The following is a 27,670-nucleotide window of genomic DNA, read 5'->3' as shown; positions in this document are numbered from 1 at the left end:
CCCTTCTCCTGTCTATCTCCCATCTGTGTCAGACAATGGTGGCTATAGTGATGTGTTACATGTATAGGAAATTTCCACCAAAAATCCCCGGGCCTGGATTTCTTTCCTGCCTTGCATTGCTCCAACATTTTTCTTTTGTTTAGATTTAGTTGACTGCCTTTGACTGAGGGCAGGTCATTTCTAATGACCTCCTAGAAAAAAAAAAAAAAAAAAAATGAGTGAAATCTGGCCCAGAACTCAAAAGTTCGAAGAATTTGATTGGAAAACTAGAGGCACGAGAAGGTATTATCTGTACCCAAGAAAGGGTCCAACCTCTGGCCACAGGGTATACCCCTTGCCCCAAGTATCAGGCCTGATCCCCTCATTTTAGGAAGAACACACTGAGTCCTGGGGAAGAGGTAGAAACCTGCTTGAGCAAGGGTGTGTTCCCAGGTGTCTATCATAGCTGTCCTGTCCTGCACAACTTTCCCCACACCAGCCACATTACCAACAATATAATGGGTCTGGATGATGAGGATGGTGATGGTGATGAGATGGTGGTGGTAGTGATGATAATGGTGACAACAGTGGTGAGAAATGTGATGGTGGTGGTGATGGTGATGGTGGTGGTGGTGATAATATGAGATTGTGATGATAATGATGATAGTAATAATGATGGTGGGGATGGTGATAGTAACAATCGTGGTGCTGGTGGTGGTGGTGATGGTGATGAGATGGTGATGATGATGATGATGGGGGAACAATGGTGATGTTGGTAGTGATGGTAATGATGATGATGATGGTACTAATGATCCTAGTGGTGGTGATGATGATGATGGTGGTAGTAACCATGGTGATGGTGGTGGTGATGGGAATGGTGGCGATGATGATGATGATAGCACGTCACAAGTAGTGCCAACTTTGTGCCAGGTTCTGTTCCAGACTCTAGTAAATTATTATACTCATTTGGCAGCTGAGGCACAGATAGGTGACATTACTTTCTCTAGATCATATAACTGACAGTAGTGCCCGGTAAACTCAGAGAAGGCATTGTGCTGACTCTTACAGGCCCCATAGGCAGGATGCCAGACCAGGGAGGACCTTTAGAGACTCTCCCACTCCTCCGGGTCACTGTATAGATGAGACATCTGAGGCCCAGGGGAAGGAAATTGCTCAGGTCGCATAGCAAGGTGACAGCAATGTCTTCAGGGAGGAGCTGTGAAGCTGAGATTCAAGCCAGGGCCCTCCAGTGGGGCTGGGCTGAGAAAGTGGAGTCACTCATGGGACTGACATGAAATGCTACTTGTCAAGTTAGCAGCAAAGCTGGGCACCCAGGATGGGCTCAGTCACTGCTGGTCTCCCTCGTGTCCCTGAAAAGATACTGGCCCCATGGGCTGCAGATAGGGGTCAAAATGCTGTCAACATGCTGATTACATGCAGGGCTTGTGACCCTGCATCCGGGACACAGGGGCTGGCATACAGCAGGTGCTCAATAAGTATTTTAAATGACGGTGCCCACTTTACAGAGAAAAAGACATAATTGTTCTTATAATCAACCTTAGGACAGACAAAAGCATTGACATCTTCCAGAAATGATCCTTGGTCAAGGCAGCAGTTCAGTTTTGACCGGTACCCAGCATGTGCATCGTACGGCATGGGGAGGCTCTGGCTGCCACAGTGAGCCCTCCAAGTAGAGACTGTTCCCCGACCATCCTGTGCAAAGGGAGACATAGGACCAGATTCCTGGGTGCAAGAAGTTGGTTGTTGCCTGCAGTTATGGTTTAAGATGGTCCAAGAAGGCTTACCAACCTGCTATATCTTCCCAGCTGCCTGTTCCAATCCTTCCTTCCTCCTTCCCTCCCTCCTTCCCTCTTTCCCTTCCTTCCTTCCTGCCTTCCTTCCTCTTTTGATAAGGTCTTGCTCTGTTGCCCAGGCTGGAGTGCATTGGCATGATTATAGCTCACAGCAGTCTTGACCTTCCCGGCTCAAGTGATCCACCCACCTCAGCCTCCCGAGTAGCTAGAATCACAGGTACAGGGCACCACGCTCACCTTTTGTAGAGATGGGGTCTCTCTCTGTTGCTCAGGCTGGTCTCAAACTCGTGGCCTCAAGCAATCCTCCCACCTCAGCTTCTTACAGTGCTGGGATTACTGGTGTGAGGCACTGCACCTGGCCTGTCTCAGTTCCTGACATTCCACTATTCCAGGTTCATTCCTCTGTGTCCTGATAATAACCACAGCTCCTGGTGTCTCGCACATCTCGTCTCACTGAACCCTGGGAGGCCACGTTTCTCATTGTACAAAATAAGGACACGGAGGTTCGGAAGGGACAGCATCTCATTCAAAGCCCCCAGCTGGTAAAAATCAAGACAAGATGGCAGCCTGGCTTTGTTGGAATCCAGGACTTTCTCTCTTTACTGGGGCTGCCCCAATAACTCTGAGAACCTCCAGGCTGGGACTTTGACCTGCAGAAATAGGGTGGCCTCCAGGGAGCCTCATGTGTGAGCCTGGGGGCTCAGCGGATGTTCAGATAGAAGGCCTAAGCAGGGGCCTCCTGACAACTCTATAAAGCGGAAAAACATGCCAGGTCCTCAAGCATGTGGTTTCTTGACAGCTGATAGATCAAAAGCCAGGAGCAACAGAGACTGATTTCAACAGACTTTTTAAAAGAAGGTTTTTTTATTCTGTTTTGTTTTGTTTTTAATTTAAAAAATTTAAGAAACATAGGCTTACAACAAGCAGAGAAGTGTATAAAGTAGGTAAAAATGTACGTTGCCTGCCAATTCATTTCTAATTTTTCTACAAATATCCTTACAGATTTTTTTCCCCTGGGCCTGACGCAGTGGCTCACATCTGTAATTCCAGCACTGTGGGAGGCCGAGGAGAGCGGATCATGAGGCCAGGAGTTCTAGACCATCCTGGCCAACACAGTGAAACCCGCCTCTACTAAAAATATAAAAAAATTAGCCAGGTGTGGTGGTGGGCACCTGTAATCCCAGCTACTCAGGAGGCTGAGGCAGGAGAATCACTTGAATCCTGAAGACGGAGGTTGCAGTGAGCCAAGACTGCACCACTGCACTCCAACCTGGGTGACAGAGTGAGACTCTGTTGCCAGAAAAAAAGAAAGAAAAAGAAATTAAAAAAAAAATTTTTTTTTTTGATACGGAGTTTTGCTCTTGTTACCCAGGCTGGAGTGCAATGGCGCAATCTCGGCTCACCGCAACCTCCACCTCCTGGGCTCAGGCAATTCTCCTGCCTCAGCCTCCTGAGTAGCTGGGATTACAGGCACGTGCCACCATGCCCAGCTAATTTTTTGCACTTTTTAGTAGAGACGGGGTTTCACCATGTTGACCAAGATGGTCTCGATCTCTCGACCTCGTGATCCACCCGCCTCAGCCTCCCAAAGTGCTGGGATTACAGGCTTGAGCCACCGCGCCCGGCTTATTTTGTTCTTTTTTTTTTTTTTTTTTTTTTTTTTTGAGATGGTATCTCAGTCTGTCTCCCAGCTGGACTGCAGTGGTACAATGTCTGCTCACTGCAACATTCACCTCCTTGGTTCAAGCAATTCTCCTGCCCCAGCCTCCAGAGTAGTTGAGATTACAAGCACCTGCCACCATGCCTGGCTAATTTTTTTGTCTTTTTAGTAGAGGTGGGTTTCACCATGTTGGCCAGGCTGGTCTAGAACTCCTGACCTCATGATCTGCCCGCCTTGGCCTCCCACAGTGCTGGAATTACAGGTGTGAGTCACTGTGCCCACATGTTTGTTTGTTTGTTTGTTTGTTTGTTTGTTTGTTTTTAATTATACTTTAAGTTCTGGGATACATGTGCAGAATGTGCAGGTTTGTTACATAGTTATACACATGCCATAGTGGTTTGCTGCACCCATCAACCTGTCATCTACATTAGGTTTTTCTTCTAATGCTATCCCTCCCCTAGCCCCCACTCCCCTGTATGCCCCAGTGTGTGGTATTTCCCTCCCTGTGTCCATGTCTTCTCATTGTTCAACTCCCACTTATGAGTGAGAATATGCAGTATTTGGTTTTCTGTTCCTGTGTTAGTTTGCTGAGGATGATAGTTTTCAGCTTCATGCACGTTCCTGCAAAGACATGAACTCATACTTTTTTTCTGACTGCATAGTATTCCATGGTGGGTTTTGTGTGTGTTTTTTTTTTAATAAGTCAGTAGAGATGGACTCTCACTATATTTCCCAGGCTGATCTCAAACTCTTAGATCCAAGTGATCTTCCCACCTCAGCCTCCCAAGTTTCTGGAATTACAGGCATGAGATCCTGTGTCTGACTCTCTGTGAATATACTTTAAAAATAGGTTTATATTCTACCTCATGCTGTGTCTTTCCTTTTTTTCATTTAACAGTGTATCATGAATAGCTTCCCACTTCAGCCACATAAATCAGACTCATTCTTTTTGCTGATTGTATAATGTTCTACTAAACAGATATAGCAGCATTGAGTCAGCTGGTCCCTGACATTTTAAGGGATGGTAGTAAGTGTGTAAACTGTTTGTAAGTGGTTAGGGGTACTACTTTCTAGCAATCCTATAGAAAGGATTCAAGTACCAGATTAGGAAGAAAATAGATGATAGGTCATGGACACATTAGATGCTGAGATGTGTGATGAGAGTATGACCCAGAATTACTCAGGAAGTTAAACAAATACAAATGCTAGGGCCCCACCCCAGGGGCTCTGGTTTGGTGGAACTGGCGTGGGGCCCAGGTAATACACATCATGGGTAATATCCCTTGGAGAATAACCTGATGGCAGCCAAAGGTCACTATACTGGCCCTTACACTGAGGATGCCTGGCCCCAGGCCTGGAGGCCACCATGCTACAATAGAAGGTTCCCCAACATCTGCTTTTGAGCAGCTGGCCTCACCCCACCTTGCTGGCTGCCACTCTGCCCAGCCTCCCCACCGCCCAACCAGGGGTATCTCCCAGCTCTCAAGGAGCATGCTGTGATGAAATGTGCTCTGCCATCCGGCATCAGGCCAGTGTGTAGGAACACCAGGTCCCACTGCCTGGGACCAGACAGTTCCCACGAGGATCTAAATGGAGGGCCCCCATCAAAACTGTCTCGGAACCTGAGGGGACTGGGCAGGGTAGCCATGGACCCCAGGCCAGCTGCTGCCAGCTTCTTTGTGGCAGCTTGAAGCTGTCCTCTGTGCTGTGGTTTTGGGGTCCTGCAGGCCTGGGCGAAGCCAGCTCTGGCACTTAGGGCTGAAGAACTTTGGAAATCAGTTTTCTTTTCTTCTTCTTCTTTTTTTTTTTTTTTTGACACAGAGTCTCTTTCTGTTGCCCAGGCTGGAGTGCAGTGACATGATCTCAGCTCACTGCAGCCTCCCAGGTTGCAGTGCCTCAGCTCCCCCTAGAAGCTGGGATTACAGGCAAATACCACCGTGCCCGGATAATTTTTGTATTTTTCGTAGAGACAGGGTTTCACCATGTTGGCTAGGCTGGTCTTGGGTCTAAAAATACAAAAATTGCCGGGCGCGGTGGCTCAAGCCTGTAATCCCAGCACTTTGGGAGGCTGAGGCGGGTGGATCACGAGGTCGAGAGATCGAGACCATCCTGGTCAACATGGTGAAACCCCGTCTCTACTAAAAATACAAAACATTAGCTGGGCATGGTGGCTCGTGCCTGTAATCCCAGCTACTCAGGAGGCTGAGGCAGGAGAATTGCCTGAACCCAGGAGGCGGATGTTGCAGTGAGCCGAGATCGCGCCATTGCACTCCAGCCTGGGTAACAAGAGCGAAACTCCGTCTAAAAAAAAAAAAATAATAATAATAATAAAAAGAAAAGAAAATAAAAATACAAAAATTAGCCGGGTATAGTGGCATGTGCCTGTAATCCCAGATACTGGGGAGGCTGGGGCAGGAGAATCACTTGAACCCAGGAGGCAGAGTTTGCAGTGAGTCGAAATCACACTACTGCACTCCAGCCTGGGTGACAAGATCAAAACTCTGTCTCAAAAAAAAAAAGTAGCAGACAGTGGAATGATTACATGATCACAGAAGCTCGGGTATGGAGGAATGGGGAGATGATGGTCAGAGTGTACAAAATCTCAGTTACACAAGAGAAGTACATAAATATTTTTAGTTCTATTGCACAGCATGGTGAACATAGTTAACAAGAGAGTATCATACATTTCAAAATTGCTAAGAGAGCCAGGCATGGTGGCTCATGCCGTGATCCCAGCACTTTGGGAGGCTGAGGCAGGCGGAACACTTGAGGTCAGGAGTTCAAGACCAGCCCGGTCAACATGATAAAACCCTGTCTCTGGATCACGAGGTCGAGAGATCGAGACCATCCCGGTCAACATAGTGAAACCCCGTCTCTACTAAAAATACAAAACATTAGCTGGGCATGGTGGCACGTGCCTGTAATCCCAGCTACTCGGGAGGCTGAGGCAGGAGAATTGCCTGAACCCAGGAGGCGGAGGTTGCGGTGAGCTGAGATCGCGCCATTGCACTCCAGCCTGGGTAACGAGAGCAAAACTCTGTCTCAAAAAAAAAAAAAAAAAAAAAAGATAAAACCCTGTCTGTACTAAACAATACAAAAATCAGCTGGGAGAGTGGTACCCACCTGTAATCCCAGTTACTCAGGAGGTTGAGGCAGGAGAATTGTTTGAACCTGGGAGGTGGAGGTCACAGTGAGCTGAGATTGTGCCACTGTACTCCAGCTTGGGCGACAGAGCAAGACTTCATCTCAAAAAAAAAAAAAAAAAAAAAAAAATAGCTAAGAGAGCACATTTCAAATGTTCTCACCACAAAAATGTGTTATGTATTTGAGTGATGGATATGTCAACTAGCTTGATTTAATTACTCCATTGTATTTCCAAATCGTAACTATCCATGTACATCACCCATTTTCCAACAGCTGCTGGGTAACTCTCAGTGGTTATTGGGCAAAGTTGGGGCAGTGGTTGCTGTGGCTGAGACTGGGAACCCAGCCCTTAGGGACACCAGGAGAGTACTGCCACCTCCCAGGGCATTGCAATGAAACAGGGCGCCGGCCTCCACTCCTACCAGAGCCCCAAACTCTGGTGAGTCTTGGGGAATCTCCTTCATTCCTCCTCTCTGCTCCGTCCTTCTTTCTCCTTGCTTGAAGGTACCAGCTTCTCACCTCTTGGCATAATCATCTTGGGTAAAGTCAGGCTTTGTACAATATTCCTGTTTAATAAAAGCCAGGATGGGGTGTGGGAGGTATGGTATTCAAGCAACTTCTATTACAGCACTGACCTAGGGGTCTTTGAGGGCCCGGCTAACCTCAGAGACAAATGACCTGGAGCCAGCTCCAAGTAAGTCCCCAGATAAAAGAGCTGTTGCCCTTGAGGCAAGCTGGAGTCCTGAGCTGGAGAGGCTGGCCAGGCCAGCATCAGCTGCCACAACCGAAATCCAAGGCTGCCAGATAGGAGCTATACTTGTGTCTAGCACAAAGATGTCTTTTAGGAGTGTGTCAGCTATAGGGAGCCAAAGACGGAACTTGAAATGGCTTGAACTTATAGGAGTCAAGGCTGGGTGCAGTGGCTGACGTCTGTAACCCCAGCACTTTGGGAGGCCAAGGCAGATGAATCACTTGAGGTCAGGAGTTCAAGACCAGCCTCGCCAACATGGTGAAACCCCATCTCTACTAAAAATACAAAATTAGCTCTCGGTGTGGTGGCTCGCGCCTGTAGTCCCAGCTACTCAGGAGGCTGAGGCAGGGGAATTGCTTGAACCTGGGAGGCGGAGGTTGTAATGAGCTAAGATTGCACCACTGCATTCCAGCCTGGGATACAGAGTGAGACTCCATCTTGAAAAATAAAATACAAATACAAATACAAAAATTAGCCAAGCATGGTGACGTATCCCTGTAGTCCCAGCTACTCGGTAGGCTGAGTCAGGAGAATCACTTGAATCCGGGGGGTAGAGGTTACAGTGAGCCAAGATAGCACTGCTGCACTTCAGCCTGGGTGACAGAGTGAGACTCCATCTCAAAAGAAAATAACAAAATAAAAACAAAAACACATACAGGAGTCCAAGGTGGGCTGCTTCCCGTGGTGGGTAATTAGGCAGCTCAACGGTACCAACCAGGACTGATGTGTTTCCATCCTTCCCCCTGTCATCTGCACTGTCACAGGATGGCTACTGCAGCTTCTGGCCTCACGTCTTCACTTCCTCTGCTCATTCATTCTGCCATTCATTCATAGACTCATAAAAGCACGTAACAGGGAGATGTGACCATGTCAGAAAGATCACCGAAGGCCTGTCTGCATGCGGAAGTGACGGTTCATTCATCCTGTCATTATTTTACCAAATATTTATTAGTACCAGGGAGCTGAGAGTGCGAGAACAAACAACAGGAAATCCCTGCCCTCCTGGGAAGACAGATGATAAAGCCGTAAGTCCAGAGCAGAAAGTCAGTGCTCCTAAGCTCTAGAGAGAAACATAAAACCAGGTAGGCAGAGGGACAAAGAGCGTAACTGAAGAGGAATCACTTAAATGGGGTGGTTGGGGAAGCCACATGCTCCCAAGTGGCCTTTGTGCAAGGAGCTGAATGGTAAGAGAAAGCTCTGTGACCGTGGGTGGGAGCAGGGAGGCGGAACACCCACTCCTGCAGGATCTAGTGACTGAAGAACTCAAACATATAAATTATATCCATTTCTTTTTTTTTTTTTTTTTTTTTTTTTTTTTTTTTTTGAGAAGGAGTCTCACTCTTGTTGCCCAGCCTGGAATGCAATGACACGATCTCGGCTCACTGCAGCCTCCGCCTCCTGAGTTCAAGCAATTCTCCTACCTCAGCCTCCCAAATAGCCAGGATTACAGGCAGGCACCAGCCACCATGCCTGGCTAATTTTTGTATTTTTAGTAGAGATGGGGTTTCACCATGTTGGCCAGGCTAGGAGACCCAAGTTCTTATTTGCAGAAAGCCTTCAGATACTAGGCTTCAGAGAGGATAGATTGTAAACTTTTTTTTTTTTTTTTTTTTTTTTGAGACAGAGTGTCACTCTGTCCCCAGGCGCCAAGCTGGAGTGCAGTGGCACAACCTTGGCTCACTGCAACCTCTGCCTCCCGGGTTCAAGTAATTCTCCTGCCTCAGCCTCCCGAGTAGCTGGGACTACGGGCACATGCCACCATGCCCAGCTAATTTTTGTATTTTTAGTAGAGATGGGGTTTCACCATGTTGACCAGGATGGTCTCAATCTTTTGATCTAGTGATCCGCCCGCCTCTGCCTCCCAAAGTGCTGGGATTACAGGCTTGAGCCACTGCGCCCGGCCAAATTATATCCATTTCTATAATTGATGGTGGGAGCGCACATTTATTTGGTGCTGTATTGTATGCAGAGCTTCTTTTGCAAAAACACACATCTCATGTTTTATTTTTTACAAATCTCTGAGAGTAGAAATAATTATGCACAGTTTACAGATGAGATAACTGAGCTCAGGGGGATTAAGTGATTTTCCTGCCGAAGGTCACACAGTTTGGAATTACAGAAAGAGAAAGTAAAGCCAGGACCGGGTGTGGTGGCTCATGCCTGTAATTCCAACACTTTGGGAGGCTGAGGTGGATGGATCACCTGAGCCCCAGAGTTCAAGACCAGCCTAGGGGCAAGGCGTGTGGCTCATGCCTGTAATCCTAACACTTTGGGAGGCCCAGGGCAGGAGATCAAGACCAGCCTGGCCAATATAGTGAAACCCCAACTCTACTAAAAATACAAAAATTAGCTGGGCGTGGTGGTGTATGCCTGCAATCTCAGCTACCCAGGAGGCTGAGGTAGGAGAATCGCTGGAAACTGGAAGGCAGAAGATACAGTGATCTGAGATCATGCCATTGCACGCTAGCCTGGGTGACAGAGTGAGACTCTGCCTCAAAAACAAAACAAAACAAAACAAAACAAACAAACAAAAACCAAAAACAACCTGGGCAACACAGAGAAACCCTGTCTTTTTTAAAAAATTAGCCAGGTGTAATGGCATGTACCTGTCCTCTCAATATTCAGGAGGCTGAGGTGGGAGGATCACCTAAGCCTGGGAGGTTGAGGCTGCAATTAGCCAAGATGGCACCATTGCACTCCAGCCTGGGCAACAGAGAGAGACCCTGTCTCAAGGGGGAAAAAAAAAAGGAATCAGAATCTGGGTGGATCTCAGCCTTGTTCTACTACAAACACGTTTTTTATTCTAATGCCCAGAAGATAACATGCAAACTCTTGAGAAGAACCAGTACATTAGCTTTTTTTAAATTTGTGTTTTTAAATTGTATTTCTGTACTTAATTTAAAAAATAAACAAGACATTCTCAGCAGGGCACAGCGGCTCACACCTGTAATCCCAGCACTTTGGGAGGCCGAGGTGGGTGGATGCCAAGGTGGGTGGATCACAAGGTCGGGAGATCGAGACCAGCCTGGCCAACATGGTGAAACCCCATCTCTACTAAAAATACAAAAAATTAGCCAAGCATGGTGGCAGGCACCTATAATCCTAACTACTCCAGAGGTTGAGGCAGGAGAATCACTTGAACCCAGGAGGCGGAGGTTGCAGTGAGCTGAGACCATGCCACAGCCCTCCAGCCTGGGCAACAGAGCAAGACTCCATCTCAAAAACAAACAAACAAACAAAAACAGAAAAGACATTCTCATGGAACAACAATCTGAAAGTATAAAAAGGTTAACAGAGAAAGCTTCTCTCCACTCCAGAGGATTACTTCTACCATCTGTTTTTAAAGGTTGGGAGGAGCACACTTTTAAAACTAGTGGAATGCCACTTTATAAATTTTGGTTGCAAAGGTAAAATTTTTATTTTAGCTGGTAGAATTCTTTGGCCCCGGGAGTACTGACAGTTTTTAAAACATAAACAAGTCCAGCGCAGTGGCTCACGCCTGTAATCCCAGAACTTTGGGAGGCTGAGGAGGGCGGATCACCTGAGGTTGGGAGTTCGAGGTCAGCCTGACTAACATGAAGAAACCCCGTCTCTACTAAAAATACAAAATTAGCTGAGTGGTGGCGCATGCTTGTAATGCCTCAGCCTCCCACTTACTTGGGAGGCTGAGGCAGGAGAGAATCACTTGAACCCAGGAGGCAGAGGTTCCAGTGAGCTGAGATCATGCCATTGCATTCCAACCTGGGCAACTCTGCCTCAAAAAAAAAAAAAAAAAAAAAAAAAAAGGGGCCGGGCGCGGTGGCTCAGCCTGTAATCCCAGCACTTTGGGAGGAGGCCGAGGCGGGTGGATCACGAGGTCGAGAGATCGAGACCATCCTGGTCAACAGAGTGAAACCCCATCTCTACTAAAAATACAAAAAACTAGCTGGGCAAGGTGGTGCGTGCCTGTAATCCCAGCTACTTAGGAGGCTGAGGCAGGAGAATTGCCTGAGCCCAGGAGGCGGAGGTTGCGGTGAGCCGAGATCGCGCCATTGCACTCCAGCCTGGGTAACGAGAGCGAAACTCCGTCTCAAAAAAAAAAAAAAAAAAAAAAAGGAACCCCAAAGCATAAAAATTATTGGCTTTCTCCCTGCTTCTTTTTTTTTTTTTTTTTTTTTTTTTTGAGATGGAGTTTCGCTCTCGTTACCCAGGCTGGCGTGCAATGGCGCGATATTGGCTCACCGCAACCTCCGCCTCCTGGGTTCAGGCAATTCTCCTGCCTCAGCCTCCTGAGTAGCTGGGATTACAGGCACCCACCACCATGCCCAGCTAATTTTTTGTATTTTTAGTGAGACGGGGTTTCACCATGTTGACCAGGATGGTCTCGATCTCTTGACCTCGTGATCCACCCGCCTCGGCCTCCCAAAGTGCTGGGATTACAGGCTTGAGCCACCGCGCCCGGCTCTCCCTGCTTCTGCCTTTTAAAATTAGATATATGGAAATGCCAGAGGTGAAATTTAATATCTACCTCTAGAAAACAAAGGACTTCCAAGTATATAATCAAGTAAAAAGGATCTTTCCGCCGGGCGCAGTGGCTCAAGCCTGTAATCCCAGCACTTTGGGAGGCCGAGGCGGGTGGATCACGAGGTCAAGAGATCGAGACCATCCTGGTCAACATGGTGAAACCCCGTCTCTACTAAAAATACAAAAAACTAGCTGGGCAAGGTGGTGCGTGTCTGTAATCCCAGCTACTCAGGAGGCTGAGGCAGAAGAATTGCCTGAACCCTCCCCCCAAAAAAAAAAAAAAAAAAAAATGATCTTTCCTCCCTTGGAAATAATGATTTTAACAGCGTTTGGTTGAGGTCAATAAATAATGGGTTGGTCAATTCCTACCATCCTGTTTATTGTTAAACCAAAAGGAAAGCAATTATCTGAAGCCAGCTGCAAGTCAGAAAGCCTCTCTCCTTCCCTCCCTTCCTCCTTCTCTCCCTTCCTTCATCCCTTACTTTTTCCCTTCCTCCCTTCCTTCCTTCTCTGCTTTCTTCTTTCCTTCCTCTCTTCCTGCCTGTCTTTCCCTTTTCTTCCTCCCTCACTCCCTATCTTTCTGTCTCTCTTTCTCCTCCCCTCCCTTCCTTATTTCCTTCCCTTATGACTTCATTTCCCAGCAGTGACTGACTGTAGTGTTGAGAATAATTCTCTTTTTTTTTTTTTTTTTCTTTTTACTATCTCCAGTAATGAGTATAAGCAAGAGAATAACTCTTTCAAACGCAACCACCACTAGGTCACCCTCCCTTCCCAGGGATCCTCCAGAGGCTCCTCTTCAGGGAAAGGATGAAATGCAAATCCTGGCCGGGAACTGTGGCTCATGCCTGTAATCCCAGCACTTTGGGAGGCTGAGGTGGGTGGATCACCTGAGGTTGGGAGTTTGAGACCTGCGTGACCAACATGGAGAAATCCCATCTCTACTAAAAATACAAGATCAGCCAGGCATGGTGGCACATCCCAGCTACCTGGGATGCTGAGGCAGAATTCCCTGATCACAGGAGTCAGAGGTTTCGTGTGCCTGCAGTCCCAGCTACTTGGGAGTTTGGAGGCTGATGTGGGAGGATTGTGTGGGAGGTTGAGGCTGCAGTGAGCCATGATCACGTGACTGCCCTCAGCCTGGGCAACAGAGACACTGTTCCCCCCCCCAAAAAAAAAAAAGAAGAAGAAAAACAATTTTTATTTTTATTTTTTGTTTTTAAGACAGGGTTTCACTACGTTGGCCAGAATGGTCACGATCTCCTGACCTCATGATCTACCCACCTCAGCCTCCCAAAGTGCTGGGATTATGGGCGTGAGCCACCGTGCCCGGCCAACAGTTCTTTTTTAATAAAAAAAAAAAAAAAAAAAAAAAAACCCAGGCACTGTAGCTCACACTTATAATCCCAGCACTTTGGGAGGCTGAGACAGGTGGATCACCTGAAGTCAGGAGTTCGAGACCAGCCTGACCAACATGGAGAAACCCCATCTCTACTAAAAATACTAAATTAGCTGGGCGTGGTGGTGCACACCTGTAATACTCAGGAGGCTGAGGCAGGAGAATCACTTGAACCCAGGAGGCAGAGGTTGCAGTGAGCCAAGGTCGTACCATTGCACTACAGTCTGGGTGACAGAGCAAGACTCTTCATCTCAAAAAAAAAAAAAAAGGAAAGAAAGAAAAGAAAAAATATAAAATGTGCCAGGCGTGGTGGTTCATGCCTGTCATCCCAGCACTTAGGGAGGCCAAGGCAGGCGGATCACCTGAGATCAGGAGTTTGAGACCAGCCTGGACAACATGATGAAACCCTGTCTCTACTAAAAATACTAAATTAATTAGCTGGGCATGGTGGCGCGTGCCTGTAATCCCAGCTACTCGGGAGGCTGAGGCAGGAGAATTGCCTGAACCCAGGAGGTGGAGGTTGCGGTGAGCCGAGATCGCGCCGTTGCACTCCAGCCTGGGTGACAAAGTGAGACTAAGTGAGACTCCGTCTCAAAAAAAAAAAAAAAGAAAAGAAAAAAGAAAAAAAAAATACTAAATTAGCTGGGCGTGGTGGTGCACACCTGTGATGACAGCTACTGGGGAGGTTGAGGCAGGAGAATCACTTGAACCCAAGAGGCGGAGGTTGTGGTGAGTAGAGATCATATATATATAGCCCCTCTAGCCCAATGTCCTCCTGCAGGGACCTCCCTGTCCGTCTCCCGTATCTGGGCACAAGTACTTTTCCCTGCCGCACACCCCTTCCAAGTGCCGTCTGCTCATTCCACTTACTCTCATGTTCCCTTCCACTTCTCTGGATCAATCCTACCACTCCGGGAAACTTCTTTAAAACACCTCCTCCAGTCCCCCAAGACCGAGTTTCCCCACCTGCCTGGGGCCGAGGAGCCTGTGAGAGAGCTTTGGGAACGAATCTCAGCTCTGCAAATGCCAAGCTTGTGATTGTGAGGAAGTCTTTCCCATCTGGATCTCATTTCCTCATCTATAAACCGAGGGCTGGGACTGGCCATCTCTCAGGGTTCCCGGGCTGTGTGTTTTTCTGGTTCTATGAAAGTTCTGCACTTCCTTTATCTGGTATTTCTGTGAAAAAGGCTCGCTGGACTTTGGGGACATTGATTCTCCCCCCTGCCTCCATGTTCACTGTTACTGACATTTCTCTTCCCCACCAAGGCCTCAAGGAGGCCATTTTCCCTGCCAAGAACCTTCTGGAAGTGAATTCCAAACCCTGCTTGCCAGAGACCACCTCACCTCAGTGATTCTGACATGGAGAATGTGAGGAAGAAAGGCGAGGACAGAGGGAGGACAGGGTGAGAGAGTCTGGGAAGAGAAAATACAAGAAATGCAAGAGGTTATCCAAGTCACTGGGGAGGGCCTACCAGTAGTAGGCTGCAGGCGGGTTTAACAGAAGTGTTAGGTAGGGCATGGTGACTCAAGCCTATAATCACAGCACTTTGGGAGGTCGTGGTGGGTGGATCACCTGACTGAGGTCAGGAGTTTGAGATCAGCCTGACCAACATGGCGAAACCCGTTTCTACTAAAAATGCAAAAATTAGCTGGGCATAGTGGCGCACACCTGTCATCCCAGCTACTCAGGAGGCTGAGGCAGGAGTACCGCTTGATCCTGGGAGGCAGAGGTTGCAGTGAGCCAAGATCAATCCATTGCACTCCAGCCTGGACAACAAGAGCGAAACTCCATCTCAAAAAAAAAAAAAAAAAAAAAAAAAAATGAAGTGTCACTGGTGGAGGGTATCTAGGTTCTTGGCATTTTGAGCAAGGAACTGGACAAAATGCACAAACAAAGCAAGGAAAGAATAAAGCAACAAAAGCAGAGACTTACTGAAAATGAAAGCCTGGGTGCGATGGCTCATGCCTGTATCCTAGTGCTTTTGGAGGCCGAGGTGGGTGGATCTCCTGAGGCCAGGAGTTTGAGACCAACCTGGGCAGCATGGTGAAATTCCATCTCTACTAAAAACACAGAAATTAGCCAGGCATGGTGGGGCGTGCCTGTAATCCCAGCTACTTGGGAGGCTGAGGCAGGAGAATTGCCTAAACCTAGGAGGCACAGGTTGCAATGAGCCTAGATGGTGCCATTGCACTCCAGCCTGGGCAGCAGAGCAAAACTCCATCTCAAAAAAAAAAAGAAAGAAAGAAATGAAAGCACATTCCATAGGGTGGGAGAGGGTCGAGCAAGTGGCTCAAAATCTCAGTTACAGGCCGGGCGCGGTGGCTCACGCCTGTAATCCTAGCACTTTGGGAGGCCAAGGTGGGTGGATCACCTGAGGTCAGGAGTTCAAGACCAGCCTGGCCATCACGGTGAAATCTCATCTTTAAAAAAGAAAAAAAAAAAAAAAAAAGCTCAGTGACAGAATATTGTGGGGTTTAAACACCCTCTAGAGATTTTCATTGGTTACTTGGACACCTTATATAAATGAAGAGGCTATTTCCTGTCATAGCTGAAGTGTTTCCATTTGATGTTGTTCTAGGAAGTCCTTCGGTTCCCTGCCTCCAGGCCATATTCTCCTGCCTCATTTCCCCCCGAAAGATGTGATCTCCATACATTTTTATGGGAACTGCAGATCCGATGGTCTTTCTTCTGTAATTGCTTCATGCTGGCTTGGGGTGTAGTCCCTACCTTTTGGGGATCACGGAACTCTCACTCTGCTCTGTCTAGTGGAGGCAGGCTAGCTCCTTGATAACCAGGGACCATCCTTCACCTGGAACTTGCTGGAACCCTTATTGCATGATCATCTGAAGCCTGATGATCTCTAGGTGAGAGGAAATGAATTGGTTAAAAGATTCAATGGGAACTTCGGGGAATGGATACCTATGCTGCCAGGAATGTTTGTTAAAGAGATTTGCAGGAGAGAAACCAAACCTGGCCGGGCGCGGTGGCTCACACTTGAATCTCAGCACTTTGGGAGGCCCAGGTGAATAGATCTCCTGAGGTCCAGAGCTCAAGACCAGTCTGGGCAACATGGCGAAACCCCGTCTCTACTAAAAAATACTAAAATTAGCTGGACGTTGTGGTATGTGCCTGTAATCTCACCTACTCAGGAGGCTGAGGCAGGAGAATCGCTTGAACCTGGGAGGCGGAGGTTGCAGTGAGCCAAGATTACACCGCTGCACTCCAGCCTGGGCTACAGAGCTAGATTCCATTTCAAAAAAAAAAAAAGAAAAAGAAAAAAGAAAAACTAAATCTGGTCTGTCCTAGGATCTATATGTTTCCTCAAAGTCTTAGCACGAGCAACTCCATTTTGGTTTGGTTTGATCTCTTGGGGCCAAGTGCATGAGCTCAGTCCAAAACAATGGCTTCCCATTATTTTGTTTAAAAAAATTCCCCTCTTTTAGTCAGGTTCTCACTTAGGTGAGAGTGTGACCAAAACTTAGGGCCTTAGCGCCACTCAGTTACCATCATTTTGGGTTTCTAGTTTCAGCCTATTATTCATAGGTGATGGTGTCCTCATGATCGCTCATTTTTTTTCAGCTCTTGTCATACATTCCAGCTGAAGAGAGACCATTTGACATTCTAGAGATGGCTGCATGCAAGTGTTTAAAACCTTTGAAAGGGCCGGGCACGGTGGCTCATGCTTATAATCCTAGCACTTTGGGAGGCCAAGGCAGGTGGATTACCTCAGGTCAAGAGTTCAGAACCAGCCTGGCCAATATGCTGAAATCCCATCTCTACTAAAAATACAAAAATTAGCCAGGCATGGTGGTGCATGCCTGTAATCCCAGCTACTCAGTATGCAATGAGCTGAGATCATGCCACTGCACTCCAGCATGGGTGACAGAGACAAGACTGTCTCTAAAATAAAAAAAAAAAAAAAAAAAAAAAAGCCGAGCTTGGTGGCTCATGCCTATAATCCCAGCAATTTGGGAGGCCGAGGCGGGGGGGGAATCACAAGGTCAGGAGTTGGAGACCAGCCTGACTAACGTGGTGAAACCCCCTCTCTACTAAAAATACAAAAATTACCAGGTGTGGTGGCCCATGCCTGTAATCCAAGCACTTTGGAGGCCAAGGCAGGCAGATCTTGAACTCCTGAGGTCGGGAGTTCAAGACCAGCCTGACCAACATGGTGAAACTCTGTATTTTTTTTAAAGAAAAAAAATACAAAAATTAGTCAGACATGATGGTGCATGCCTGTAATCCCAGCTACAGTTTCAGGAGGGCTGAGAACTAGGCTTCGGAACTTCTGCGGAGGGCATCCCCTTTGGATAGGTTTGCCATCTAGGCAAGGCAGAGGTAGAAAGGATCTCATTACGTGTTGTCATTGTCCACTCACCCATTCCTCCATCCAGTCAACACACACCTGTCTATTTGTCTTGTGTGCCAGGCACACAGCAGGTCCTGCAGATGTCAGGTCAGATATGTCTGCCATTGATTAGCGGGATATCCTGCTAAATAAAAAGCCATATCCCTGCTGTTGTGACAAGTGCCATGAGGGGATATACAGGGACCCGGCCCCAGGACATGTCATCTAGGACTTTAGTCAGGTGTGAAAATGAGGCAGAATATTTGTCTTCCCTTGTTTATTTGCAGAAGTTCTTTATATATTCTAGGTACCAATCATTTCTTTGTTATCTAGTTTGCAAATATCTTCTATCAGTCTCTGAGCTTGTCTAGTAATTTGTAAAGATGTCTTTTCTATATTTTTCCTCTTTTTTTCTGGAGACAGAGTTTCATTTTGCTGTCATCCAGGTTGGAGTGTGGTGGCGAGTTCACAGCTCACTGCAACCTCCAACTCTGGGGCTCAAGCAATCCTCCCACCTTAGTCTTCGGAGTAGCTGGACCTACAGGAGCACACCACCACACCTAGGTTTTTGTTTCTTTTCCGAGATGGAGTCTTGCTCTGTTGCCCAGAGCTTAAGTGCAATGGCGTGATGTTGACTCACTGCAACCTCTGTGTCCCAAGTTCAAGCAATTCTCTTGCCTCAGCCTCTTGAGTAGCTGGGATTATAGGTGCGCACCACCATGCCTGGCTACTTTGTCTATTTTTAGTACAGGCAGAGTTTCACCACGTTGGCCAGGCTGATCTTGAACTCCTGATTTTATAATCTGCCCTCCTCGCCCTCCCAAAGTGATGAGATTACAGGCGTGAGCCACTGTGCTCAGCCTTTTTTTTTTTTTTTTTTTTTTTTTTTTTTTTTTTTTTTTTAAGAGATGAGGTCTTGCTATGTTTGCTTTGTTGTCCAAACCAGTCTTTTTTTGAGACAGTCTTGCTGTCACCAAGGCTGGAGTGCAGTGGTGCAATCTTGGCTCACTGCAACCTCCGCCTTCTGAGTTCAATGATTCTCCTACCTCAGCCTCCAAGCAGGGACTACAGGTGCTTGCCACCACTCCTGGCTAATATTTTTGTATTTTTAGTAGAGATGGGGTTTCACCATGTTGGCTAGGCTGGTCTGGATCTCCAGACCTTAGGTAATCCACCCACTTCAGCCTCTCAAAGTGTTGGAATTACAGGCATGAGCCACCACACCCAGCCCCCAGGCTGGTCTTGAATTCCCGGCCTCAAGTAATCTTTCTGTCTCTGCCTCTCTAAATCCTGGGAATATAGGTGTGAGCCACCATACCCAGCCTGTATTTTTCTTTTTCTTTTCTTTCTTTATTTTTTTGATACAGAGCCTGGCTCTGTCCCCCAGGCTGGAGTGCAGTGGCGCGATTTCAACTTACTGCAACCTCTGCCTCCTGGGTTCAAGTGATTCTCCAGCCTCAGCCTCCTGAGAAGCTGGGATTACCGGTGTGCACCACCACGCCCAGCTAATTTTTGTATTTTTAGCAGAAACGGGGTTTCACCATGTTGGCCAGGATGGTCTTGATCTCTTGACCTCATGAACTGCCTGCCTCAGCCTGCCAAAGTGCTGGGATTACAGGCGTGAGCCACTGCACCCAGCCAAAAGTTTTAAAATTTCTCTTTCCCTTAGGTCTTTTGTCTATCTATTTTATGGATGTGTATGTTTGTGTGTGTGTGTTAGGGATCTAATTTTATTTTATATTTTTAATAAATAGGGAATTGCCCAGCAACACTTTAAAATTCATTTAAAATCAAATTCACATTTCAAATGGTTAAGCCATTTTAAAGTGTGCAATTCAGTGGCATTTAGAACATTCACAATATTGTGTAAGCATCGCTGAGATCTGGTTCCAAATTGCTATATATCACTTTGAAAAGAAACTGTGCCCATTAGGCAGTCTCTCCTCATTCCCCTCCTCCTAGCCCCTGGCATTCACTTACCTGCTTTCTGTCTGTAAGTTTAGCTATCAGATATTTTATGTAAATAAAATTATATAATATGTGGTCTTTTGTGCCTGGCTTCTTTCATTTAGCACAATGTTTTCAAGGTTCATCTATGCTGAGGTATGAATCAGTACTTTATTCCTTTAGATGCCGAGTAATTTTTCACTGTATAAATATACCACATTCTATTTATCTTTTCTTTTTTTGAGACAGAGCCTCACTCAATCACCCAGGCTGGAGTGCAGTGGCATGATCTTGACTCACTGCAACCTTCACCTACCGGGTTCAAGTGATTCTTGTGCCTCAACCTCCTGTAATTCACTGGAATTACAGGCACTTACCACCATGCCTGGCTAATTTTTGTTATTTTTAGAGACAGGGTTTCACCATGTTGGCCAGGCTGGTCTTGAACTCCTGGCTTCAAGCAATCTGCCCGCCTGGGCCTCCCAAAGTGCTGGGATTATAGACTTGAGCCACCACATCAGGACTGTTTATCATTCTTCAGTTGACATTTGCGTTCTTTCCATTTGTCGGCTATTGTGGATAGCAATGCCATAAGCTTTCCTGTCTAAGCTTTTGTTTGCCCACTTGCTTTCAATTCTTTGAGGTCTGGCAACATTTTTTGAAGTCTGCTTTTTCTCCCACTGATCTGGTGTTACTCTGTCACACACGTGTGGGTCTCTTTCTAGGTCAGAACCCATCCTGGCACCAACACCATCCTTCTTTGTTATAGCCTCTCGGTACCTCTTGACATCTGGTTAAATTTGGCCCTTTGCTCTTTCTATGAAGTTTAGGAGCAGCCATCAAGTTCCAGAAAAACTCCATTGGGGTTTGTTTGCAGTTGATTTGAGAATTGCCATATTTGTTTTGAAATATTTTTTGCTTTTTTTTTTTTTTTTTTTTTGAGACGGAGTTTAGCTCTTGTTACCCAGGCTGGAGTGCAATGGCGCGATCTCGGCTCACCACAACCTCCGCCTCCTGGGCTCAGGCAATTCTCCTGCCTCAGCCTCCTAAGTAGCTAGGATTACAGGCACGCACCACCACGCCCAGCTAGTTTTTTGTATTTTTAGTAGAGACGGGGTTTCACCATGTTGACCAGGATGGTCTCGATCTCTTGACCTCGTGATCCAACCACCTCGGCCTCCCAAAGTGCTGGGATTACAGGCTTGAGCCACCACACCCGGCCTATTTTTTGCTTTTTTTAAAAAATTGAGATGGAGTCTTGCTATGTTGCTCCCAGGCTGGTCTCAAACTGCTGGCCTCAAGGGATCCTTCCACTTCACTCTCCCGAAGTGCTGGTATTACAGGCGTGAGCCACCACACCTGGAGCATTGTGTATTTGTGATGCTGACACGTTCCAGCACACTCAGGGGTCCTAGCCCTCTCTCCTCAGCACTTTTGCCTGTGATTCCCTTGAAACCCCCTCCTTCATCTCTCCACTTAGTCAACTCCCTCTTCTGAGTTTTCCCCTGGATGCATGATTATTTTCCTCCTCCTAGTCTGAAAACTCCTCTAGGCTATGGCTGGTCTAACTTGTTTACCTTGGTGCTCTTAGCAAGTAAGACAGATAATTAGGCCCCATAAATATTTCTTGCAAGAAAGTAGCAGATACAAGAGGAAGGTCTTTAGGCCCTGGGGCATTTGGCCCTATCAAGAGGAATGGCAGAGTTACTTAATTTCCTTTTGCCTCTACTTTCCCTCCTGGGAAAAGGCGGTGTGATTAGTATGCCTTCCCAAGGTGGATCAGAGATTAAGTCAGTTTGTCACATGAGCTGTTGTGAAGATCTGATGACTCTGTCTGGTGGTCAGAGGTACATAAGGGGTTCTGTGACCTACCCTTCCTCTTTGAGAATCTTTTGGCCTCATATTTCTGGGATGCCCTGGTGGCCTCAAAGCTCTTTCCTGAAGTCATTTCATTTTGCTTTTACTTCTCCTAAGAACTAGTCATCTTACCCCCATTTTACATATGAGACAAATTAGGGGAAGGATGAGTCATCTAAGACCTTAAACCTACAACTCCTGATCCCAAACCCAAGGAGGCAAAAGGTGTTTTCCAGCTCAGACATTCAGTCAGCAGAATTGCTAGTCTGACTTTCAGAACGATATGACTCTCAAAGGCGGGGGGAGCGGGAATCTAACAGGCCCGAAAGGTCAACCTACATTCCTTTTACTTTATTGGAACAGGTGCAAACCTAAAATTAAGCATGAACTTCTCACGTGCTCATAGATCTAGAAACCAACCACAAAACCAAAACAAATCTTCGAAGTAAATACAAACCACAAAATCAATTTTAAAAATTCAAGTTAACAACATTAAATCAAGTGACTGATTAAACCGCTGACACTGGGTGTACCGGTAACAGAGTGATGGTTTGGGGTGTTTTGTTTCCTGTGTTACGTCTTTGGACTTTGATCAAGATGGCTCATCATTTGTGCCCTCGTCATGTTCACTATCATTGTGTTCTTAAAAAAAGGGGAAGAGTTCATAATCCAGTTTGATGGGCTGAGCAGTTTAAACAATGCATTCTCAAATGCAATAATGACAAGTGGAAAATAATACACTTAGTATAACATCACCCATTGTACATTTGCTGTGATACTCACAACTAATGAACTATTTCAAGTGTATTCACATAAGACAATAATGGCCCAATTTATCCTCTAGCAAAGGGCCCATTGTGCTGCCTGTCCTGGAGCTCTTCATTCCTGAGCTGTTGTGTGGAGCTGATGACTCCATCCTCCCACCACTTCACTCCACTGAACCCAACAGGAAATTCCACTCTCCCAAATTCCGTGACATCACCTCACCGGTCAGGCCACTGTCCCTTTCTTTTTATTATTTTTTATTTTTCACCTGGGTGCAGGTGGGCTGAGGCCACAAAGGGTGTCAGCCCGCTGTCCCTTTCCCATTAGTAAGAGACAATTAAAATTATACATCATGCCCATGCTCTGTGCTATTTCTGTAATGATGTCAAATTACAGTTCCAATGTATTCAATTATTTAAAAAGCGAATTTCTTTTTTGTCGCTGTTTGTTTGTTTGTTTGTTGTTGTTGCTGTGTCGAGATGGAGGCTCACTCTGCAGTGGTGTGATCTCAGCTCAGGCCACCTCCGCCTCCCAGGTTCAAGAGATTCTCTCGGGTGTCAGCTTCCCAAGTAGCTGGGATTACAGGAGCAGGCCACCATGCCTGGTGAATTTTTGTATAGTTTGTAGAGACCCGGTTTCGCTATGTTGCCGAAGCTGGTCCCCGACTCCTGAGCTCAAGCAATCTGCCCACCTCGACCTCCCAAAATGTTGGGATTACAGGCGTGAGCCACTGCGCCTGGCTGAATTATTTAAGACGGGAGTTTCTTAGTCTATGAAAATGACGTTCAAGGGCAAATGGCAAAATGAAGTTCTGACTTTTCCATCTGTAAAGTAGATTGATACGAGAGGGAATGAGATGACCCCAGTGGCTATCAGTATAAGACAAAGAGAACTGAGGGCAGCCAGGTGTGCCCGTAGCAACTCTCTCAGAGTGAATCATTGCCACACCGGGCACAGAAGCGCATACTCTGAAATCGAATGTTTTGGATTCCTGTCTACATAATTCTAGTAAAGAGTTATTCCACGGCCTAGGGACTGCCTTAGAGCCCTATTTGAGAAACTCCGGGCTCAAAGATCACGAAGTCAGTAGGCAAACGCGGGCAGGCCCTGCACCAGGTGTCCAGCGCCCAGCCCTCACTTCCAGAGCTCAGGACTCCTGCAAAGCGACTCCAGCCCCTGGCCTGCCCCTGCCTACATTCGCGCTCTTCCTTCCTCGGGAAACAGACGGTGGATCAGACCTCCCAGGCTCTGGGTTCCCAGCGTTTGGAGGTGCGCCAGGGCAGCGCGGCCCCTCCCCGCAGCACAGGGTGACAGACCCCACCCCATCCTCCAACGCCCCCGGTTCCAGCTCCGTCACAGACACCACCACCACCACCACCACCACCACCACCACCACCACCACCACCACCACCACGTGCAGGCCCGAGAAGGCAAAAGAGGCCCAGTCACCCTCACCGGGGATTTTATTTTCTTTTTTGCTGGTTTCAGGCTTTTTTCTGCCTGAGTGAAAATGAAACAAACACACCCGCCTCCCCCTCGGCACACACACGCACACTCACTCACGCACTCGCGCGCCGGCCTCCCAGCTGTCTGTGTCCGGGGCGGGGACCGGCTTGGAACCGATCGCCGCGGGCCGGGCACAGCGCGCCGCCCGCTGTCAGCGCTCGCCTGCTCCTCGTGTCCCTGCCCGCTGCGCGTTGCCCGGAGCAGACGCCTGGCCGGCCGGCCCACGAGCAAGAGAACGGGCGGGCACACCCAGCCCTGGCACGCCCGGCCCGGGCTCGGGCGGAGGCGGCGCCGTGGCGGATCCGAGCGTGGAGGGCGCCGCCGGGGCCGGGAGCTAGGCGCGGTCCTGCCCAGCCCCGATCGCCGGGCGCCGGCCCTCGGCGCTCGGGTTCTGCGGATCAGGTGGGTCCCGCGGGGCGCCGCCCAAGTCCCCGGAGGCCGCGAGCAGGGACCGGACTGGGGGCTCTGCGCGTGGGCGAGGGTGCTGGGGGGAGTAGGGAGGGCCCGGTTTCTGCCCTGCCTGTGTCCCTCTCTGCTTTTGTTCTTGTCGCTACCTCGGTGCTAAATTGGACCCAGTTTCTGTCCCTCTGTCCCCACCATGTGCCCGTCCCTGTCTCTGTCCAGCCGTCCAAGACTGGAGCCTGAGGGGCTTCGGGCTGAGGTTCCCCCATGGGTCCTCGGGGTGGGGGTGGGGAAGAGAGAGGAGACTTGAGGGGCACAGGATGCGACCGAGTAAGTCGCAGCGAGTGAGGGGTCTGTCCTTGCCTGTGGGGCAGGACAGAGGAATGGCTCTTGCCCAGGAGAAGATAGGAAGGGGATGCCTCTAGGAAGGGGAATTTGGGAGTGGGGGAATAAAGTCAGGGTCGCAGGAACCCCAAGGGGCAAGGGAATCGAGAGGAAGGTGTCAGAGAGCTTTGGAGAGCCGAGGACTCACCAGACGCCCCGCATGGGGAAAGTTTCCGACACTAACTTTGGCAACTGGGGTGCAAGCTGCGCTGGGGCGATGGAAGGCGGGAGGTCCTTCCAACTCTTCAAAGCACCTCGCTCCTACTCAAAAGGGACACCACCCCGCGTTTGGAAATGGCAGGAAAACAGCTAAACACAATGATTGCACAAACTCTTGAAGAGCGTCCAAAAAACAGTAAAAAGAAGAAAAAAAGAAAAATGTCAGCGTGCAAAGAGCCAGAGAAGCAGAGGGATTTGAGATTCCCCGATCTTCCCGCTGTGGCGGCTGGGAGGGAGGCGGGGGCGCGGAGGGTGTGAGCGCAGCTCCTCCCCCCAGGAAGGAACCGAGACCCGCCGCAGCTGTTCTGTGGCTTAGCTCGTCGTTTGCGTTCCTTGGGCTCCTGAGCAGGCCTCAGTGCCTCCTTTCTTTACCTGGAAACAGGCGTGTCTCAGGAGGCAGGAGATGCAGGGTGGAGTCCTGGCCTGGCTGCTTGCCTAAGGAGCCACCCTCCCAGACAGAGTCTCAGTGTCCCCGATTGTGAAACAAGCATACCGCTGCAGACCTCCCTTCCAGTCTCTGAGTAAGGAAATGCAAAGTGCATGGTAAGGAGGGCTCTGGGGGCGGGGGGTGTGGAGGACAGGGTTATTCTGTGGCATTTTCGTGCTTCTTTGACTACACCCGGAACTTTCTACCTCGTTTGGAGTTACTTCTAGACGTATTTTACCTCCTCTACCAGATTGGGGGGCAGCCTGCAGATCTAAGTGATTTCATTTACATGTAACAGGTGCTCAACTACTGAATAAGGCAGAGCTGAAAGAGTCCCTGTGGAGTGCCCAGTCCTGAAGATTTGAACTCTGTCTGTCCTGTGAGGCCCGGCATCCTGCCTCAAGGGCCACCATGGTGGGGGAGGGGAACCTAGAGGACAGGGCTCTGGACCCTTCCCTATCTTATTTCGCACAGGACCAGTTCCATTTTTATCTCCTCTATGTATTGGGAAACTCCTGAGGCTGTTTTCGGTGGCAGATTGCTCAGATCCAACCTGACCCAGTTGTTTCCGGTGGGGTAGCTGAGGTCCAGAAGTGTGCAAAAACGATTTGGGCAAGCTTCTCTAGTGGCCAGACCTTACTCAGGACACCTGTCCCCTAAATCAGGGGCTAGGATCTGCCTTTCTCTGGCCATGCGGGCTCTGAGCAGCCATTTCCCCAGCTGTCAGCACCACCTCTCTCCTACACTCTAACCAGGGCCCCGGGGCTGCCTTCTGGCCCTTGTGGGAGAAGCCTGTGAATCTCATCCTCTGAGCACTTTCCAGGCCTTTAGTGGAACCATTTATGTGAATTGATCTTGCAGGTTGAGGTCAAAAAGAATGAGGGTCCCTGGCCCAACTGAGTAGACTAGGTACTTACCTGCCTGTGTCCCTGTTTTTGTTCTTGTTGCTACTTCTGTGGCAAAAGTGACCCAGTCTCTGTCCCCATTCTGTGCCCTGTCCGGGTCTCCATCCAGCCTTCTAAGATTGGAGCTTGAGAGCTGTGGGCTGAGCAGTCCCTCAGGCTAACCCATTTTCTTTCTTTTTTTTTTTTCTTTTTTTTAAGATGGAGTTTCGCTCTTGTTACCCAGGCTGGAGTGCAATGGCACGATCTTGGATCACTGCAACCTCCACCTCCTGGGTTCAGGCAATTCTCCTGCCTCAGCCTCCCAAGTAGCTGGGATTACAGGCGCGTGCCACAGTGCTCGGCTAATTTTTTGCATGTTTAGTAGAGACGGGGTTTCACCATGTTGACCAGGATGGTCTCAATCTCTTGACCTCCTGATCCACTCGCCTCGGCCTCCCAAAGTGCTGGGATTATAGGCGTGAGCCACCACGCCCGGCCTAACCCATTTTCTAGTTGAGAAAATGAAGGCTCAGAGAGACCAGGGAACATATTGGCACTCAGCAACTAAATGGCAGCTAGGATTTGAATGCAGTTCTGGCTCTAAGGTTGCTGCTTTTTCCATTACATCACCTCTCATGATGGCTAGAAAATGGCTAATGGACAAATGTCATGGAGACAGGGGCAAGGGTGAGGGCAGAATGACAAGAAGGGGGCAGCTTTCAGTAGGGGACTGGACATTAACAGAGGTATAAATTCATAATATAATTTTAACGGAAATAAATGAATGTACTCTTTGTCCTGCACTTTCCTTTTATTTTAGATTGGATGTGTACATTTTTTTTCTTTTTTCTTTTTTTGTTTTTGAGATAGTCTCCCTCTGTCACCCAGGCTGGAGGGCAATGGTGCTATCTTGACTCACTGCAGCCTCCACCTCCTGGATTATAGCAATTCTCCCACCTCAGACTCCTGAGTAGCTGGGATTATAGGTGTGCATCACCAAGCCCAGCTAATTTTTGTATTTTTAGTGGAGACGGGGGTTTCATCATATTGGTCAGACTGGTCTCCAACTCCTGACCTCAGGTGATATCTCAAAGTGGTAGGATTACAGGCATGAGTCACCATGCCCAGTTGTAAAATCTACAAATCTTTTTTTTTTTTTTTTTTTTTGAGACGGAGTTTCGCTCTTGTTACCCAGGCTGGAGTGCAATGGCGCGATCTCAGCTCACCGCAACCTCCGCCTCCTGGGTTCAGGCAATTCTCCTGCCTCAGCCTCCTGAGTAGCTGGGATTACAGGCACACACCACCATGCCCAGCTGATTTTTTGTATTTTTAGTAGAGACATGGTTTCACCATGTCGACCAGGATGGTCTTGAACTCTCGATCTCGTGATCCACCCGCCTCGGCCTCCCAAAGTGCTGGGATTACAGGCTTGAGCCACCACGCCCGGCAAAATCTACAAATCTTTAACGACTACTTTCTCTATTTGTTTTTCTTTTCTTTTTTTTTTTTTTTTTTTTTGAGACAGAGTCTGTTGCCCAAGCTGGAATGCAGTGGTGGGATCTTACATCACTGCAACTGCTGCTCCCCCACATTCAAGCAATTCTCTTTTTCTTTTTCTTTCTTTCTTTCTTTCTTTTTTTAAGATGGAGTCTTGCTCTGTCACCCAGTTTGGAGTGCAACAGC

The 27,670-nt window shown here is 48.1% G+C and overlaps 1 protein-coding gene across 8 annotated transcripts in view; it reads left to right on the top strand.

Annotated features, from left to right (window-relative positions):
* Positions 1 to 27,670, top strand: part of GGTA1 (glycoprotein alpha-galactosyltransferase 1 (inactive)) — a 111,349-nt gene that overhangs the window by 5,732 nt on the left and 77,947 nt on the right. For 2 of the 8 annotated variants that reach the window (XM_039474702.2, XM_074395272.1), the window contains exons 1-2: positions 23,751 to 24,073; positions 25,059 to 25,219. The exons of 2 other annotated variants lie outside the window; for them this stretch is intronic. The gene's annotated coding sequence lies outside the window, so the exon portion shown is untranslated. Of the gene's footprint in view, positions 1 to 23,748; positions 24,074 to 24,165; positions 25,220 to 27,670 lie in introns of those variants that run through there. 4 more of the 8 variants (XM_074395276.1, XM_074395274.1, XM_074395279.1 and 1 more) reach the window with 3 other exon arrangements.

This window comes from Saimiri boliviensis, chromosome 2 (assembly GCF_048565385.1).
Source record: "Saimiri boliviensis isolate mSaiBol1 chromosome 2, mSaiBol1.pri, whole genome shotgun sequence".
Lineage (NCBI taxonomy): Eukaryota > Metazoa > Chordata > Mammalia > Primates > Cebidae > Saimiri > Saimiri boliviensis.
The sequence above is the reverse complement of the archived record's forward strand: the minus strand, read 5'-3'. Positions and strand labels throughout refer to the sequence as shown.